Source organism: Tupaia chinensis, unplaced genomic scaffold (genome assembly GCF_000334495.1).
Source record: "Tupaia chinensis unplaced genomic scaffold, TupChi_1.0 Scaffold145805_1, whole genome shotgun sequence".
NCBI classification, from domain to species: Eukaryota; Metazoa; Chordata; class Mammalia; order Scandentia; family Tupaiidae; genus Tupaia; species Tupaia belangeri.
The window spans coordinates 875,815-894,690 of NW_006205663.1; the positions used below are offsets into that span (position 1 = coordinate 875,815).

General features: G+C 34.6%; 1 pseudogene; it reads right to left on the reverse strand.

Moving 5' to 3' along the window:
- The window catches only part of LOC102477900 (elongation factor 1-alpha 1-like), a 43,114-nt pseudogene that overhangs the window by 21,351 nt on the left and 2,887 nt on the right, over window positions 1-18,876 (reverse strand).

Genomic DNA, 18,876 nt, shown 5'->3' on the forward strand with positions numbered 1-18,876 from the left:
AATAATATCTACTTGCAGATAACATACCTATATAGGTGAAACCCAAAATTATCCACAAAAATCTATGGCAAGTGATAAATGAGTACAGTAAAGTGGCAGAATACAAAATCAACATTTGAAAATTGACAGCATTTTCTTATACCAACAATGAGCAGACTGAGATAGAACTGAATAAAACAATCCCATTTATACTAGCCAGAAAAAGTGTTATATACCTAGGAATAAACCTAACCAAAGAAGTCAAAGACCTCTGCAAGAAAAACATGAGAAGCTAATAAAATAAATTTAAAATGTTACTGAAGATATTCTGCCCATAATTAGAAAACTTAGTCATAAAATTTGTCTGGAATCATAAAAGATCCCATATCACCAAAGAATTACTGTGCAAAATTAGTGAAGCAGGAGGCTCTCATTCCTGACCCCAAAATATATTACAAAGCTATGATAATCGAACACCATAATACTGGCACAAAAACAGGCATGTAGACCAATGGAACAAAGTAAAGAACCCAGATAAAAACTTCAAATCATACAGTGAAATGATATTTGACAAAGAGCACAAGACTATTCAGTGGGTCAAAAAAATTCTCTTCAACAGATGGTGCTGGAAAAACTGTATATCCACCTGCAGGAAAATGAAACTGGACCCCTATTCCTCACCGTTAATAAAAATCAACTCAAAATGGATTATAGATCTAAAAATAAAACCTAAAAATTAAAAACTGCTGGTGGAAAACACAGGGGAAACTTGGAATCATCAGAGTAGGCAAAGACTTCTAAATAAGACCCTTAAAAGAGGCAATAATCCCAAAAATAGATAAGTGAAATTACATCAGATAAAAATCTTCAGCACAGCAAAAGAGACAATAATTAGTGTGAAGATACAACCCTTGGAACTAGAGAATATATTCGCAAACTATGCCTCAGATAAGGGACTGATAACCAGAATATACAGAGAACTCAAGCAGCTTAATCACAAATAAATTCTAATTAGAAAAACAGACAAGTCTCCAAAGAAGATACATGAATAGTAAAAAAGCATATTAAAAAATGTTCAACATCCCTTATCAAAAGAGAGGTGCAAATCAAAACCACAATGAGATACCACCTTCCCTATTCAGAATGGCTAAGATTAAAAAAAAAATAGTGATAAATGCTAGTGAGACTGCAGTGAAAAGGAAACTTCCCTACCCTGTTGGGGGGCCTAAGGTTTCTCAAAAACCTACAAACAGAACTACCAACAATTCAATTCCTGAGTATCTATCCAGAAGATAGGAGTACACTCAGTTGGATAAACACTTGCTCATTCAAGTTTATTGCAGAATTATTCACAATCCCTAGGTCATGGAATCAACCCAAATGTCCAAGAACAGATGAATGGGTTGAAAAAGGGTGGCACATATACTCTATGGAATACTACTAGGCATAAGAACCAAAGAGAACCTGGCATTTGATAGACTGTGGACAAATATGGAAGATTTACTGCTAACTGAAACAAACCAGACTATGAAAGGGAGGGATTGTATGTCCCCACTTAATTTATGCTGAATGTGTGTACTCTATGGCAGAAATTGAAATACTATAATGTATAACTGCATGGAGAGCAACTGTGGATACTAGAGAGAGTGTGAGGAGAGAGTGGGCAATGAGGGATAGGAGTAAGAAAATCAAGGGCAAAAAAGCAAAATAATTAATGAACACAAAAATGGAAAATCATCTGCTGATGATAATGTGTATGATAATATCTTTGATTAGACTCATTTACACTGTATTCACATTGAGAATATTTATTTTGTATGCTATGGAGACGTATAGTCTTTTCAACAAATGATGCTACAACAAATAAGTATTGGATCTCTGCCTTACCCCATATACAAGTAAGTAAAGCAGAAATTAACAGAAAATAAATTTAATACAAGCAGATATGAAAATCCATACATTTCAGTTTCATGAAGGATAAAACTGAAACTTTGTAAAAGCAATCCATATATGTAGTCTGTAGGAAAAGTGTGGAATTTAACCATCTTCATTTTGTTTGAATACACACACACACACAAACACACACACACACACACACGTGCATGTGTATGCATTACAGAATTTATTTTGGGGGATGTTTTGAATAGTTCAATTATTTGAATCATGACTAATGCTAATTTCTAGATTTCTTATGTGATGTTTAAAAGGTGTGTCATTTACAAGATTCTACTGTTTGTACTTTTCTGAGTTTTTTCAGCTTTTTCCTTTATTCATGTTCCCTGAGATTATATATGTCAATGCTATATACTGTACATAAAATTTCAAGGCTGTCCCTTATTTATTATGAATACATGGGCTCTTTTTCTCTGTTAATTATATGTGGGGTCTTCTATGTGTTCATAAAGATGAAATTAAAGTTTATTTTGTTACATAAAATTTTACATCCGTGAATAATTTTTTTCTTCCTTTTTAATTTTTTTAGAGATTTTTGCTATAGAGCGTGTGCGCTCGCCAGACAGACAGAGAGAGACAGAGAGATAGAAAGCGAGAAATCACCCCCCGGTGGGGATGGCCATGCTGCAATCCCTTCTCCTCCATTCTCCTCTCAGGAACTTGGGCATGCATGCACATGTGCCCTGCATGAGTTTTAAGCCACTGGGTCCAGGCCACAAACCGCGGTGACTATGTGAGAGTCAAGTCACATAGTCATTACGCTAACTGCTGGTCCCGTAATTTTTTCATTATATACTTTTTCCATCAATATTTTGAAGTCTCTTCATTTTTTTTCCTTTAATACTACTACTATATTTAGAAAGTATTATGACCTGTAGTCACTTTAATTGCATTTTCTTGATATAGCTTCATCTGTTCTTTGAATCTTGGTTTTGTATGACATATTTTGTAGTTGTATCTTATAAAGATGTATAATTGAATTCTGTGTTTTATTAAACTAGACATTTCTGTCTTTGACAAGGCCAGTTCAATCCATTTATATTTACTTAGGAATTTTCCTGTTGGAGCTTTACTTCTGTCATCGTGTTTAATACATTATGGTTTTTGCCTTTGTTTTCTATTTTTTGATATATGAACTGTGGCTTTTTATCATTCTTTAAACATATCATTTATAATTTGACAGTATACATACTGATTTAGAATTATGAATACATATTCTTTATCTCAAATTAAAGGGTGTTGTAATGTATATGAAAACAGTATGTTTATGCAGCTGTTCCCCAACAATTTTGTCTTTTTGTTGTTGTTGTTGTTCATTCAGGAGTATAACTTAGAAGTTTGAACAATATTAAGTTATTAAATTTATATTCTTTGTTTTTAATCAAGAACTATTTTTTTGACATTTGCTTTGTCTTGCTACAACTGTTAATTTGATTTCAGACACAACTGTCTATTTAATAGGTTTCAATGTTCACTGCCATGATTTGCTCTTTCTTTATGTCATTATTTAATTATTTCTATAGGAACAGTTGTAATATATTTTTGAATTTTTTTTCTGAATTATTATGTTTAAAAAACAAACTTTATTGAGATACAATCCACATGATATACCAATTTATGGTATTTTCTAAGACCTTGAATATCTGAAAATATCTGTTATTTCTTTTTTAACTGAAATTTTTATTTTGAGATTTTTTAAATTCACATGTTAAAATAATAAAGAGTGATCCCATACATCTTTTGCCCAATTTCACCCATTAATAACATATTATAAAATGCAAGTACAATGACACAACCAGGATATTGACATTCATGCAATTTACTGATATTGTTCATATTTACAGTGTCACTTGTGTTTGTGTGTATAGTTGTGATGGGGGAGTTAGGTAGATGTTTAGTTTAGTATAATTTCAAGATGTGTGTAAACTAATTTATTTGCTACCAAAGTCAGTCTCCAGAGAGTTCCATCACAAGATTCCTCATTTTGCCTCTGTATGACCACATGTACCTCCTTCTCGAGTTAACCTATTTTCTTCCTTAATTTATAGACATCACTAATCTGATCATATATAAAACAGTGCCTTTTCAAAAATTTTATAGGACTAGGATAATATATTACATATCTTAATCAATAATATATGATAATCCTATTGGATTTGATTTTTTTAACTCAGAGTAAGTTTTATAGGTTCATCCAAGTTGCTATATGTATTAGTAGTCCATAACTTATTATTAAATAATATTCTATGATACACATACATCTTATTTCATAATTTACTTGTTGAGGGATAGCTGGTCATTTTCAGTTCTTTTATTTTTTTCTCTTTTAACTTTATTTATTATATTTTATTTGCTATAGGGCATGTGTATTCACCAAAGCAAGAGACAGAGACAGGAAGAGAGAGAGAGAAATTGCAAAAGCAAGCTTCCAGGCCTCAAACTAGAACTGCAGTTGGCCATGTGGGAGTCCAGCACTCCAACCACCATGCCATCTCCTGGCCCTCTAATTATTTTCTTTTTATGGTTAACGTCACTCTGACATTTATGTACAAATTTTTTGTGTGAACAAAGTTTTCATTTATATGGAATAAATGCACAGAAGTATAATTATGGGTTGATATGATAAATTAATGTTTAGTATTATAAGATAATGCTAAACTGTATTCTAGAGTGGTAATATCAATTCACATTCCAATAAGCAGTGAGAGTGACCCAGTTTTTTTGACTCCTGGCCAGCATTTGGAGTTCTCATTATTTTTCTATTTCAGTCATTCTGATACTTATGTACTGATATCTCATTGTGATATTAATTTGCTTTAAATGTAATGATTAATTTTGTGTCAGCTAGGCTGAGCCATAGTACCCAGATATTTGGCCAAATATTATTTTAGATCAGTTTAATTGATAGTACAGTAGCAGCATAACTGGACCCACATGGGAAAGGTACTGAGTTCACATCCAAAGGCCTTCCTGAGCATACTAAGTGTGCACCTGTGTGCCCATGATCTAGGTCAACTGATACTGTGAGTAGATTGTAATGTGAAAACCCTGTTGAAGGTGACTCTCTCTCTTTCTCTCTCCTCTTTCTCTCTCTGTGTAATGGAAATAAATTTAAAAACTTTAAAACATCATTCCAGATGCTTTGTGAGAGTGTTTTGTTTTGTTTTGAAGTGATTAATATTTAAATCAGTTGATTTTGAGTAAAGCAGATTTATTTCAACAGTGGTGATAGGCCTTATCTAATCAATTGAAGACCTAATAGAATGAAGACTAACTTTCCACAAACAAGAAGAAATTCTGTCAGTAGAAGACTTAAAATTAAAATGCTAACATATGACAACTGGTAGTTACTGTTGTCTACTTTTTTCCCTGTTCATGGGCTTTCTTTCCTGTTCCTTTGCATGTCTTGCAATTTTTTTGTTAAAAAGTAAATATTTTATATAATAAACTGTAGCAAACCTGGAAAAAAATTAAATTGCTGGCCAGCTGTGGTGGCAAAGTAGTGACAGTTCGTAATGTTTGATTTGAGTAAAAAGACCTCCTTGTACATGCCAGACATATATATGTATGTGCATGATCTTGGTTGATGAAAGTCAGGAGTAGATCATGGTGTGAATACCCTATTGAGGATGACTCTCTTTCTCTTAGTCTCTCTCTATAACAAGAAATAAATTAACTAAAAAAAATAATAAAATGAACTGCAGACCAGCTCATGGTGTTGTGGATAAGGCAACAGGATCCCACATGGCTGACCATGCAATTTGAGCTGCAGACCCAGAAGTTTGAAAAACATGGTGGGCATGTGAGTGTGTGCATACCCAAAATCCTGACAGGAGGGAAAAATGAAGGAGAAGAAATTATAGAGGGACCATTCCCCATGACTGGGAGTGGGGGTTATTTCTCACTTTCCCCCCTCTCTGGGTCTCATTAAAAAAAAAAAAAAAAGAAAATTGAGCTACAGTATTGCCTGTCCCAAGTATCCAATCTGAGGGCTCACTTGGCCATTTTGAACTTCCCAACATCTGTAATCATGAGCCAATTTCTTATTATTTCTATCTCTCTCCCATACACACACACATAGATACACACATGTGCTCAGAAACACACACACACGCACGCATGCACACACACACACACACATCCCTTAGCAGTTCTGTTTCTCTGAAGAACCATAATACAAGTAATGATGTTGAACATCTTTTCATGTGCTTATTTGCCATCTGTACATCCTCTTTGGTGAAATAACTTTCTGTGTCTTATGCCTAATACCAAATTGGATTTTTTATTACTGACTTCGGAGAGTTATTTATATATTCTATATATTAGTCCGTTGTTGGATTGCAGTGTGCAAATATTTTCTCCCAATCCATGGCTTATATTTTTAACCATTTTACAATTTCTTTACAGAGCAAAAGCTGTTCACTTTGGTTAGATCAAATTCATGAATTTTTTCCTTCTCTGAATTATGCTTACTGTGAAATCCAAAAACTTTTTTATAGTCATAGATATGAAAATTATTTTCTATGTTTTCTTTCTAAAAGTTTTATATTTTACATTTATGTTTGGTGTTCATTTGAATAATTTTTGTTGGATATGAGATTTAGGTAATGGTTTAATTTTTGCCTATGAATTTACAATTGATCCAGTACTATTTATTGAAAAAGCTATCTTACCTTCATTGAATTGCTTTTGCACTTTTGTCAAAAATCTATTGAGGATACAGTCATGCGTCACTTAATTACAGGTATACAGTCTGAGAAATGTATTTTTAGGCAATTTCCTTGTTGTGCAAAAATTATAGAGTTTATTTACACAAACCTAGATGATATATACTTACTCTACATAGTAAAGCTGATTGCTTCTAGACTGCAAACCTGAACAACATGCTACTATATTGAATATTGTAGGAAATTATAACACAATGATAAGCATTTGTGTATCTAAACATACCTAAATACTATAGGTAATGATAACACATTGGTAAATGTTTGAATATCTAAACACCGAGAAGACACAGTAAAAATACAGTATAATTTTTTTTTTTAAATGGCAGATCTGTATAGGATACTTACCATGATAGGAGATGGTGGGACTGATTCTTCTGAATGAGTTAGTGAGTGAGTGATGAGTGAATGTAAAGTCTTAGGACATTGCTGTATGCACATGTACCTCCTTCTCGAGTTAACCTATTTTCTTCCTTAATTTATAGACATCACTAATCTGATCATATATAAAACAGTGCCTTTTCAAAAATTTTATAGGACTAGGATAATATATTACATATCTTAATCAATAATATATGATAATCCTATTGGATTTGATTTTTTTAACTCAGAGTAAGTTTTAGAGATTCATCCAAGTTGCTATATGTATTAGTAGTCCATAACTTATTATTAAATAATATTCTATGATACACATACATCTTATTTCATAATTTACTTGTTGAGGGATAGCTGGTCATTTTCAGTTCTTTTATTTTTTTCTCTTTTAACTTTATTTATTATATTTTATTTGCTATAGGGCATGTGTATTCACCAAAGCAAGAGACAGAGACAGGAAGAGAGAGAGAGAAATTGCAAAAGCAAGCTTCCAGGCCTCAAACTAGAACTGCAGTTGGCCATGTGGGAGTCCAGCACTCCAACCACCATGCCATCTCCTGGCCCTCTAATTATTTTCTTTTTATGGTTAACGTCACTCTGACATTTATGTACAAATTTTTTGTGTGAACAAAGTTTTCATTTATATGGAATAAATGCACAGAAGTATAATTATGGGTTGATATGATAAATTAATGTTTAGTATTATAAGATAATGCTAAACTGTATTCTAGAGTGGTAATATCAATTCACATTCCAATAAGCAGTGAGAGTGACCCAGTTTTTTTGACTCCTGGCCAGCATTTGGAGTTCTCATTATTTTTCTATTTCAGTCATTCTGATACTTATGTACTGATATCTCATTGTGATATTAATTTGCTTTAAATGTAATGATTAATTTTGTGTCAGCTAGGCTGAGCCATAGTACCCAGATATTTGGCCAAATATTATTTTAGATCAGTTTAATTGATAGTACAGTAGCAGCATAACTGGACCCACATGGGAAAGGTACTGAGTTCACATCCAAAGGCCTTCCTGAGCATACTAAGTGTGCACCTGTGTGCCCATGATCTAGGTCAACTGATACTGTGAGTAGATTGTAATGTGAAAACCCTGTTGAAGGTGACTCTCTCTCTTTCTCTCTCCTCTTTCTCTCTCTGTGTAATGGAAATAAATTTAAAAACTTTAAAACATCATTCCAGATGCTTTGTGAGAGTGTTTTGTTTTGTTTTGAAGTGATTAATATTTAAATCAGTTGATTTTGAGTAAAGCAGATTTATTTCAACAGTGGTGATAGGCCTTATCTAATCAATTGAAGACCTAATAGAATGAAGACTAACTTTCCACAAACAAGAAGAAATTCTGTCAGTAGAAGACTTAAAATTAAAATGCTAACATATGACAACTGGTAGTTACTGTTGTCTACTTTTTTCCCTGTTCATGGGCTTTCTTTCCTGTTCCTTTGCATGTCTTGCAATTTTTTTGTTAAAAAGTAAATATTTTATATAATAAACTGTAGCAAACCTGGAAAAAAATTAAATTGCTGGCCAGCTGTGGTGGCAAAGTAGTGACAGTTCGTAATGTTTGATTTGAGTAAAAAGACCTCCTTGTACATGCCAGACATATATATGTATGTGCATGATCTTGGTTGATGAAAGTCAGGAGTAGATCATGGTGTGAATACCCTATTGAGGATGACTCTCTTTCTCTTAGTCTCTCTCTATAACAAGAAATAAATTAACTAAAAAAAATAATAAAATGAACTGCAGACCAGCTCATGGTGTTGTGGATAAGGCAACAGGATCCCACATGGCTGACCATGCAATTTGAGCTGCAGACCCAGAAGTTTGAAAAACATGGTGGGCATGTGAGTGTGTGCATACCCAAAATCCTGACAGGAGGGAAAAATGAAGGAGAAGAAATTATAGAGGGACCATTCCCCATGACTGGGAGTGGGGGTTATTTCTCACTTTCCCTCTCTCTGTGTCTCATTAAAAAAAAAAAAAAAAAGAAAATTGAGCTACAGTATTGCCTGTCCCAAGTATCCAATCTGAGGGCTCACTTGGCCATTTTGAACTTCCCAACTTCTGTAATCATGAGCCAATTTCTTATTATTTCTATCTCTCTCCCATACACACACACATAGATACACACATGTGCTCAGAAACACACACACACGCACGCATGCACACACACACACACACATCCCTTAGCAGTTCTGTTTCTCTGAAGAACCATAATACAAGTAATGATGTTGAACATCTTTTCATGTGCTTATTTGCCATCTGTACATCCTCTTTGGTGAAATAACTTTCTGTGTCTTATGCCTAATACCAAATTGGATTTTTTATTACTGACTTCGGAGAGTTATTTATATATTCTATATATTAGTCCGTTGTTGGATTGCAGTGTGCAAATATTTTCTCCCAATCCATGGCTTATATTTTTAACCATTTTACAATTTCTTTACAGAGCAAAAGCTGTTCACTTTGGTTAGATCAAATTCATGAATTTTTTCCTTCTCTGAATTATGCTTACTGTGAAATCCAAAAACTTTTTTATAGTCATAGATATGAAAATTATTTTCTATGTTTTCTTTCTAAAAGTTTTATATTTTACATTTATGTTTGGTGCTCATTTGAATAATTTTTGTTGGATTTCAGATTTAGGTAATGGTTTAATTTTTGCCTATGAATTTACAATTGATCCAGTACTATTTATTGAAAAAGCTATCTTATCTCCATTGAATTGCTTTTGCACTTTTGTCAAAAATCTATTGAGGATAAAGTCATGCGTCACTTAATCACAGGTATACAGTCTGAGAAATGTATTTTTAGGCAATTTCCTTGTTGTGCAAAAATTATAGAGTTTATTTACACAAAAATAGATGATATATACTTACTCTACATAGTAAAGCTGATTGCTTCTAGACTGCAAACCTGAACAACATGCTACTATATTGAATATTGTAGGAAATTATAACACAATGATAAGCATTTGTGTATCTAAACATACCTAAATACTATAGGTAATGATAACACATTGGTAAATGTTTGAATATCTAAACACCGAGAAGACACAGTAAAAATACAGTATAATTTTTTTTTTTAAATGGCAGATCTGTATAGGATACTTACCATGATAGGAGATGGTGGGACTGATTCTTCTGAATGAGTTAGTGAGTGAGTGATGAGTGAATGTAAAGTCTTAGGACATTGCTGTATGCTACTGAGGACTTGAAAAACACAGTGCTTTTAGGTGACATTATTTTTTAAAAAATCCTACAATAACTTAACCTTAGCTTATTGTTTCTTCATATATATGTATGTGTATATATATATATATACATATATATTTAACTTTTTGACTTTTTTGTAATAACATTATCAATAAAAATTAGCAATAACACTGCAAAGCCAAGATGGTAAAGTTGCAGTCAAGAGATTCCAACCTGTAAGAGATACTATGTTGGTTGAGTCCAACACAACCATATGAATGGGTCTCTCCAAGGCATTGGGTTCACAATCCCTACCCCAGGGGCCAGCAGTTAGTGTAATGGCTATGTTGCTGGACTCCCATATAGTCAACCGCGGTTCGATTCCCGGACCCAGTGGCTTAAAACTCACGCCGGGCACATATACGAGAGTGCCCAGGATCTGGAGAGGAGAATGGAGGAGAAAGGATTATGGTGTGGCCATGATCCCTGGGGAGTGATTTCTTACTTTCTGTCTCTCTGTCTCTCTCTGTCTGACGAGTGCGTGTGCCCTATAGCAAAAACCTCTAAAAAAAAAAAATCCCTACATCCCTACCCCAGTGTGACCATAAGGCAGGACATGTAGTCAAAGAAAATTGTTTTACCCCATTGAGTTTTTGGACTTAGTTGGGAGTCATTTTCCCTTTCTTTTCTCCTTTTGTGTCCTCTTGGAAAAATGTCTATTCTAGTCCTGTCCAATCATTGCATTTTGGAAATATATAATATTTTGGTTTTATAGACCCACAGCTACAGGGGAATTTGCCTCAGGATAAAATGAGCCTTGAATTTCACCATACCTGATTTTTAAAATTATTTTTATGCATCCTATCACTGTATATCATTAGACCATGCAAAATATTTTCTCAGCATGAATACACTGTATATTAGTCCAATTAATGATATTATCATACACATTATTAACAGATAATTTTCCATTTTTGTGGTCCTTAAGTGTTGAACTTCTTTCTACTTCCGCTTAATTCCCTTCCTTTCACATTCCCCCATTCCCCACCCTCCTCCCACACTATCTCTAGTGTATACAATTGTTCTTCATGCTTTTATATAATCCAGTCTTTCAATTTCTGCCATAGAGTGTGGACATTCAGTATATATTAAGGGGGAACATACAACGTCTCTCTTTCATGTTCTGGCTTGCTTTGCTAAGCAGTAAATCTTTTATGTTAATCCACTATCTATCAAATAGCAGGGTCATGTTTTTTAGGGCTGAATAGTATTCTATAGTGTATATTTGTCACATTTTAAAAATCCATTTATCTGTTCATGGACATTTGGGTTAGTACCATGTCTTAGCAATTGTCTATAATGCTGCAATAAAAATGGATGTACAAGTACTTTTCTCAATGAGTGTATGCCTGTCCTTTAGGTAGATACCAGGAGGGGAATTGCCTGAACATATGGTACTTCTATTGGGAGGACTTTGAGGAATTTCCTTATTCTCTGTAGTGGCTGTATCAATTTATATTCCCACCGACAGTGTAGGAGAGTTCCCTTATCACCACAGCCTCACCAGCACTTATCTTTTTTTCTTTTTTTTCTAATCTTAGCCATTCTGATTGGGGTTAGGTGGTATCTCATTGTGATTGTGATTTGCAGCTCCCTTATGATAAAGTGTGTTGAGGATTTTTTTTCACATGCTTTCTAGCGGTTCCTAAGTCTTCCTTGGAGAGTTGTCTGTTCAGATCATTTATTTGCCCATCTTTTAACTGGGTCGATCATTTTTTGGGGGAGGAGATAGGTATGCTGCTTGATTTCCCTGTGTATTCTGGTTATCTGTCCTGTATCTGAGACATAGTTTGCAAATATATTCTCCCATTAGAAGGTTGTCAATTCTCTCTAATCATTGTTTCTTTTGTTTTATTGCAGAAGCTTTTTAACCTGAGCTAGTCCCACTTGTCTACTTTTGGGATTATTGATTGTGATTTAGTGGTCTTTTTTAAAAAATCTTTGCCTACTCCAATGTCTCCAAGAGTATCCCCTGCGTTATCCACCAGTAATTTTATAATTTTTGTTCTTAAGTTTAGATCTTTGATCCATTTTTATTTTATTTTTATTAATGGTGATATATAGGGATCCAGTTTCATTCTTCTGCATGTGGATACTCACTTTTTCTAGCGCCATTTACTGAATAGATTTTCTTCCTCTCCCCTTGATTGTCTGCTGTCCTTCATCAAAATTATTTGGCTCTGTGTTTTGGAAGTTATTTCTGGGGTCTCTATTCTTTTCCACTGATCTGCATGCATGTTTTTGTGCCAGTATGAAGCTACTCTGATTATTACAGTTCTATAATATAGTTTGGGTCTGGGAGTGAGATGCCTCCTACTCCACTCTGCTTGTACAACATCACTTCGGGGATACAGAGTATTTTACAATTCCAGACAAATTCTATGATCTTTTTTTCTAAATCAATGCAGAAAAAGCATTTGATAAAATACTACATCCTTCATTATTAAGACTCACAGCAAATTTGGCATAGAAGGCACATTTCTTACCATATCTGATTTAGATGACACTCTAGACTTTGAGTTTTTAAGTTGATGTTGGAACAAGACTTTTGTAGCTACTGTGATGAAGTTTGTGGCTATTATGATAAAATTATAGAATTTTGTATGTGAGACATACATGAGTTTTGGTGATCCATGGGAACAATTCAATAATGACTTCACAATGGTTTGAGTATTTGTCCCCTCCCAAATTCACATTAAGATTCAATTTCCATTGTAATACTATTGAGAGGTGGGATCTTTAAGAGATGATTAGACCTTGAGGCTTTACCTTCATGTTGGGATTAAGTCCGTTACAAAAGGGCAAGTTTGGGGAACGAGCAGTTGGTGTAATGGCTATGTCGTTGGACTCCCACGTAGTCGACCGCGGTTTGCATCCCGGACCTGGTGGCTTAAAAAACTCACGCCGGGCGTGTGTGCGTGCGTGCCCAAGATCCCGAGAGGAGAATGGAGGAGAAGGGATTGCGGCATGACCATCCCCCCTGGGGGGTGATTTCTCGCTTTCTGTCTCTATGTCTCTCTCTGTCTGTCTGGAGAGCGCACACACCCTATAGCGAAAAAAAGCTCTCCAAAAAAAGAAAAAAAAAGGACAAGTTTGTTCCTCTGTTGTTCACTTGCATTTTCTTTGCTCTTTCACTCTTCTGTCACACGTCCATTCACAGATGCTGATACCTTGATCTTGGATTCCCAGCCTCCAGAATGGTGAGGTAATAAATGTCTGCTTATTATACATTACTCAGTTTCAGATGTTCTGTTATAGTGGCACAAAATGGAATAAGATATATACCCACTAACTTTTCTTTTCTTTACATGATATTAAATGTTCATTAGGTTTACTTCAAACTCATTTACATTATTGTATTTGAGGTGAATTTCCTATAAGAAATTTTAAAAATATATGCACTCATCTAATTTCTGTCTCATAACTGGTATAATTAAACCATTTATATTTAAGATGATTATTGCTATCTTAGAGCTTACAGCTGCCATTTTATTGCTAGATTTTTTGCTTGTTTGACTTTTTTCTTTTCTGTTTTTAAGAGAGAAGTTTTTGCTATAGGGCATGTGTGCTCACCAGAGAGACAGAAACAGACACAGAGACAGAAAGTGAGAAGTCACCCCCTCGGGAGAATGGCCATGTCGTTATTCCCTCTCCATTCTCCTCTCAGGATCTCACTTTTTACCCTTTTTTTTTTTTAAGAGGTTTTTGCTATAGGGTGCATGCGCTTGCCAGACAGACAGAGAGAGACAGAGAAAAAGAAAGCGAGAAATCACCCCCCGGGGGGATGGCCCTGCCGTAATTCCTTCTCCTCCATTCTCCTCTCGGGATCTTGGGCATGCATGCACACGCGCCCCGCGTGAGTTTTAAGCCACAGGGTGCGAGACGCGAACTGCGGTCAACTACGTGGGAGTCCAGCGACATAGCCATTACGCTAACTGCTGGTCCCAGGATCCCACTTTTTAAATTACATTTTCTTAAGTATTTAATTAGACTGAACACTTTATCAGATGATGTTATAATTTCTGCTTAATCATTAAGTGTTACTTAAGAAAATTGTGAGCATAGTTTGCATAGTTTATTATATTTACCCCTAGTTTTACTTAGTCCAACTTTCTTTTCTCTTTGCATAAGTCACAAGCTTTCTTCTGTTATAATGCCATTTTTTTTATTTTAGATCATTTCTTTCAGTCATTCTTTAAGGATAAGTTTGTTGGGATCAAATTCTCTCAAGTATTCCTTCATCTACAAGTGTCTTTACTTCAAAATTTTCTTTTCTTAAAGATATGTTTTCTTTTCTTAAAGATGTTTTTGCTGGAGGCCAGCAAATGGGTAGCAATTATGTCACTGGACTCCCACAGGGCCGACCACAGTTTGAGCCTTAGGACACAGTGCTTCAAAAATCATGCCAGGTGTATGTGTGTGCATACCCCAAATCCTAAGAGGATAATGGCTAAGAAGGGATTGTGGTATGGCCATCTCTTGGAGGATGATTTCTCACTTTTCCTCTCACTGTCTCTGTTTCTCTCTCTTCCTGGAAAGCACATGCACCCTAAGGCATAGACCTCTAAAAGAAAAAGATAATTTGCTGGATATAGAATTCAAGTTGACAGTTCTTTTCTTCCATTCTAAACATATTTAAATACCATATTTGAAAAAATAGTGTGTCATTTCCTCCTGGTCTTCATAGTTTCTAGGGAAAAATTCATTACTGTTTAAATTAGTATTTCCTTATAAGTAATGTTATTTCTCTCTGGTTACTCTTAAGTTTTTCTTTTACTTTAGAAAAATTCAAATAAGATGTATTTTGGCAGGGTTTGCCAAATTTGAGACTTTTTCTTTCTTTTTTTTTTTTTTTTCAGAAAGAAAGTTTTGTTGTCTTTCATGTGTGCTCAATAGAGAGATAGAAAAAGAGAAATCATCTCTTCCCCCGCAGAGGATGACCACACCACAATCTGTTCTTCTCCATTATGGGCACGTATGCACACACACCTGGTGTGAATTTCAAGCTTCTGGGTCTGGGACTCAAACTGCTGTTCGCCACATGGGAGTCCAACACCTTAACCATTTGGCACTTCTATATCCCGGGACCTTTTCTATCATGATAGTCTTCCCTTAAGTCTGGTTTCACTTTTTGTAACTTCAGTTACCCATGGTCAATTATGGTCTGAAAAAAAGTGAGTACAGTATAGTACGATAAAATATTTTGAGAGAGAAACAGACACCACATTCATAAAACTTTTATTATAGTATATTATCATAACTATTCTATTAGTACTTAATATTGTTAACTTCTTACTGTGTCTAATTTATAAATTAAACTTTATTATGCATAAAAACATATATGTATAGGAAAAATCATAATACATAGTGGCTTCAGTACTATACACAAATTCACGCATCCACTGGAGGTCTTGGAACATATCTCCTACAGATAAAGTGAGGATCTAGAATATTTTTCAAATATTTTTTCACGTGTTTTTTCTTCCTTCTCCTTTAGATACTTCCCTAAAATGCTAGCTCATCTGTTTATTGAGCTACACATTCTTAAGACTTTGTTTTTCATTTTTTTTTCAGTCTTTTTTCTCTCTGTTGTTCAGACTGGGTAAGTTCAACTGCTCTGTCTTCAAGTTCTGTGTTTCTCTCTACTGCCATCTCCACTCTACTACTGCAACCATCTTTTAGGGTTTTCATTTTTTTGTATTTATTGTATTTTTAGTTTTATTACTTCAATTTGGTTCTTTTCTATGTCTTTTGTAATTCTAAAATTTTTTCTAAGCTTTTGTTTCTTAAAGTATTTTTATTATGGATAATTTAAAATTTTTGAAATTTGTGTCAGAAAATTTTAATATCTTTTTCAACTAAGCATTGGCATTTTGACATGGGATTTGTTGCTATTAACAATAGGTACAGTAAGTTCGACATGAAAAGTAGTAAAGAAATCAGTGGGATTATTTTTGCCATTCTTTTTTCTTTTCTTTTTTTTTTTTTTGGTAGAGGTTTTTCCTATAGGGCGCGTGCACTCGCCAGACAGACAGAGAAAGACAAAGAGACAGAAAGCGAGAAATCACCCTCCAGGGGGGATGGTCACGTCACAATCCCTTCTCCTCCGTTCTCCTCTTGGGATCTTGGGCACACACGCACACGCACCCAGTGTGAGTTTAAGCCACCGGGTCCAGGATGCAAACCGCAGTCGACTACGTGGGAGTCAAGCGACATAGCCATTGCGCTAACTGCTGGTCCCTATTTTTGACATTCTTGACGTAGTTGGAAGGCTATAAGATGTAGCACAATCCTTGTATACAAGTAGTGGGAACTCAATTTCTCACTGCCACAATAGCAGCAATAGACTCTTCTAAGCTCTTAAAGTGTAGTTTATTTCTTTTATTGTAAAGCAATTTGATAGGAGTGGAAACATGATGAGAGACAAACAGGTCTCATGGACGAAGGTAGTGAATAATAAGAGATGACAGAAATTACCTGAAGTTTTCTTTCTTCACATGATAGAAAAAGCTTTTATACCTGTGATTTTTAAAATTTTATTTCATGTGGTCTTAAATACTTCTTGGTTTCCTTTTTGAATAGCCACTGATCCATCATCACCCAAATGAATTTAGCTTTATGGGAAAAGGTGAATTAAAAATAAAACGAAATGTTCTCAGAAAGGTACAATTGTGAAATATGGTGCCTTCTATGTTCTCAATATTATTTTTTACTCTTTTTTATTATTTATTTATTTATTTATTTATTTTGCTATAGGGCACATGCGCTTACCAGACAGACAGAGAGAGACAGAGAGACAGAAAGTGAGAAATCACCCCCCAGGGGTATGGCCACGCCACAATCCCTTCTCCTCCATTCTCCTCTTGGGATCTTGGGCATGCACGCACAAGCGCCCTACATGAGTTTTAACCAACTGTGTCCAGGACGTGAACTGCAGTCAACTACATGGGAGTCCAGCGACATAGCCATTATACTAACTACTGGTCCCTATGTTCTCATTATTTATGAAAATTACAATAATGCATTTAAAAATAAATTATTCTTAAAGTTTTTTTTTACTTTAAGTTCAAATTAAACAATAATAATAATTTTTAAAAATCCAAGCATTAAATTTGGCTTTTTTTTTTCCTGCCAATCAATTGGGCTTTGTGAAATAGCCTAGTATAGACACTGTGGATTTTTTCTGACTACAATTGTTTAAGTTATTTTTAATGAAATTATGTTAGAGGTAGTATGTTTATCCAACACAATAGGAACTCACTCTATGTATGTGAGGATACTTTGATTTATTGTTCTCTTAGTCAGCTTGGAAAACACAACCTCAAGGGCAGTATAACCATAGGTATACATTATACATGCAAAAAATTAGAGTCCCTGCTTCCATGTTGCATGTGCTAAGACACTATGCTCTGCAGGCTAGGGCCACAGAGGAGGCTCAGGTTCAATTCACTCTCCAACCTAAAAGGCACACACAATGGTATATACATATAATTCCAGCATCCAGGAAGGCTGAGAAAGGAGGATCACAACAGTGGTGCCCTATGAAAATGTTAATTTAGCATTTAAAATTGAATATTACTTTGAAATAATTTATAAGAAAGGAATGTATTCCAATTATTACAAATAAGTTTTCGTGGTCATCCGAAGGAGATGTTGGAATGTATTTAATGACTTAAAATATTTGTATCTAAGCAAATGAAATTTTTATATATTGGAAAATAAACTCATTTGCCAACTCAGCAATTTTTATTAAATAACTATTAGATTTAAACTTATATAATAGGTACTAAGAAAGATAATAATATATTATCTTTCAGTACAGTAATATACTGAAAGAATGTTCAGAGAATTTGGGAAAGGAATTCTATGATTCTGAATAACAAACTATCATCTTAAAAGGAGGTTTTTAGAATTTTAAGGGGCATACCCCCTTGGACTCACAATGCTTAACTCTGTGAGACTGGAGTAGCTGAAGGAGTGCTAAAGTAAGGCCTACTAAGAACAGATCATCAATAGGAGTCCTTCTTGCTAAAGTTTAAGGGTAATACCATAGCCATGAAGAAAATCTAGATTATATGGTTTGATATGATACAGTTCCCTTCTATGATTCAATTACTAAAAAGAAAAAAAACAATTTCTCATGTATGGACATAGATATTGATTTAACATTTTAAGTATTTTAAATAAAATAAAGTATATAATAAACTCTATGTTAAAATAAAGATAGAATCAGATAGAATCGGAGAATTTGGTGCAAATATGTGTCTTGAGGAGCAAATCTTAACCACTGCAGGTTGTCCTTTAGAACCTGGGAAGCCCTAACCATGCTTAGCTATCCACTTCCTAAGCCACACAAATTGAGTTCCTGTGCAAGCAAGAGAGTATCACTGGGCATATCCCAACCCCTGCAGGTTTGTCTTAAGAACCTGGGACCCTCCAACCCAACTACTGCACTGCACAACCTGATCCTCTTCATTAAGTCATATCTCCTTAGCTCATCCTTACCTTATCAGGAGCTGAAAGGTTGGAAGAAGACCCAGCCACATTAACCTGCTCTGACCTGGAAGACAC